This window comes from Amphimedon queenslandica, unplaced genomic scaffold (assembly GCF_000090795.2).
Source record: "Amphimedon queenslandica unplaced genomic scaffold, v1.1 AMPQUscaffold_10710, whole genome shotgun sequence".
NCBI lineage: Eukaryota > Metazoa > Porifera > Demospongiae > Haplosclerida > Niphatidae > Amphimedon > Amphimedon queenslandica.
Window position 1 is genome coordinate 1 of NW_003549037.1, and position 1,955 is coordinate 1,955.

General features: G+C 34.0%; 1 long non-coding RNA gene across 1 annotated transcript; it reads left to right on the forward strand.

Moving 5' to 3' along the window:
* Positions 1 to 333: 333 nt before the first annotated feature.
* LOC109589923 (uncharacterized) lies at positions 334 to 605 on the forward strand. Its single transcript, XR_002189012.1, has 2 exons — positions 334 to 396; positions 540 to 605. It is a non-coding gene; the product is annotated as an uncharacterized LOC109589923 (long non-coding RNA).
* Positions 606 to 1,955: the final 1,350 nt, after the last annotated feature.

Consider the following 1,955-nt stretch of genomic DNA (forward strand, 5'->3'; position numbering starts at 1 on the left):
GCTCTAAATAATAATCATTATAGATCTAGTACTTACAATGGATATTACCTACCAATAGTCAAAGGAGAAGAGAAGGAAGAAGGAGAAGAACAGTTATTTGTTGCCATTGGTAATCTCGCCCCTTTTGCAAAAAAGTTAGGGTGGGGCTAGATAAGGGCGTGGCTCATTCAAAGATGGCATATGGGGGTTGGTAAAACCGGGCTCGGGAGGGGCTCGGGCACGGGAAATTGCGGGTAGGGTCTCAAAAGCGGACGGACGGACGGACCCGCCCCGCCCGAAAAGGACGGACGGACGGACTGATGCGGACCCGACAGGACCATAAATAGCCATGTAAAGGACAATTATTCATGGATAGTCTGTCTTTAAAACACTTCTATACTTGGACAATAAATTTATGTACGTATTAACTATGCTAGGACCAATAGAAGAGGTCATGTTAGCGAAAATTTTACTTTATCAATGCAAAATTGCTATTACAGGCTGCATGAAGCATCACAATACTGAACCATCACTTGAATTCTATTTGTTATTCTTAACAGGAGTTCAGTGACACCATTTTAATGATTTTTCTTTATTACTTGGTCCAAGTCTATATCTTTAATCAATATATTCAGAGAAATTACCATTTACAGTGAATATAAGCAGGAATACAATGTAGACTATATAGGATGACTATTATTAAATAAAAACTGCAATTTTTTAGAGTACTAATTATGTTTTGTGTATTACCAACAGCAATCTTTAGTAAATTGGTTGCAATCAACCTGATGAGACTGTTGACTGATACTTTTATGTAAGTTATTTCATCACAGCTGTACAAATAATATCTATGTTTTAACACTATAAAATTAGGATAGTATGATGTAAGTGAAGTTGAATCTATGTAATGCCTTGTCATGTCAAAAGCCACTAGATTTTAATTGTAAGTTCTTTAAAAATTTAAATGTCTACAATGTTAATAGCAGATTTGTATAGGTTATTAAGACTCATATTTTTAAATTTTGATTCTATTGAAAAATATTTTACTGTGACAAAACAAGCAAGTGCTGGTATGAATCAAAATTTTATTTGAATTAATGTTTTGTTGTTTTAAAGAGCAGTGATTTCAAGGATATCGAACTATTATAATTTTAATTGTGTAATTAAATGAAATCAGTATCTCAGTATAGTGTTGCATGCAATAGCTGATAAAAATTAATCATAAAATTTCACTATGTTTATTATTAGACTTACACCAAATAATATAGAAAAATCATTAAAATCATAAAATTGTGTCACTGAACTCCTAAGTTAAGAATGACAAATAGAATTCAAGTGATGGTTCAGTATTGTGATGCTTTATGCAGCCTGTAGTAGCAATTTTTCATTGATAAAGTTACATTTTCGCTAACATCCACGAATGATTGTCCTTCACATGGATATTTATGGTCCTGTCGGGCCCGCATCAGTCCGTCCGTCCGTCCGCTTTTGAGACCCTACCGAAATTGCGGGGTAAAACCGGGCTGCCCCGGATTGGGGCTTCAACTATTTTCATGGAATACTGAACTGAGGACTGACATGGAGCTAGTAAGGACATAGAACAAACTACTGAGTAACTGTGCAATTAAATGATTATATTCTTTTCAGTATTGTTAAAATATAGGGAAGCCATGAATCCCCCTGACTAATGCTGGGAACAAGGCTCTACTCCCATCTGTCTTCTAAGTCCACTTTAACTCTATCATTTTTATTTCTGATTTTATTTGCTGTCATTGTTATCTTAATTCCCATTTTCCTTGATTGTTGATTTATTTTTATTTATTTATATTTATTAATATTATTTTTACTGATGATCATTAGGCCACTCCAATTAGATTAGTATATATAGTTTCCCGTTTCCCGCCCGCATATGCCGCTTCAAATTTTTATTAAATTCAATTAATTTTTATTATATTCAATTTTAACCACTAGTCCAC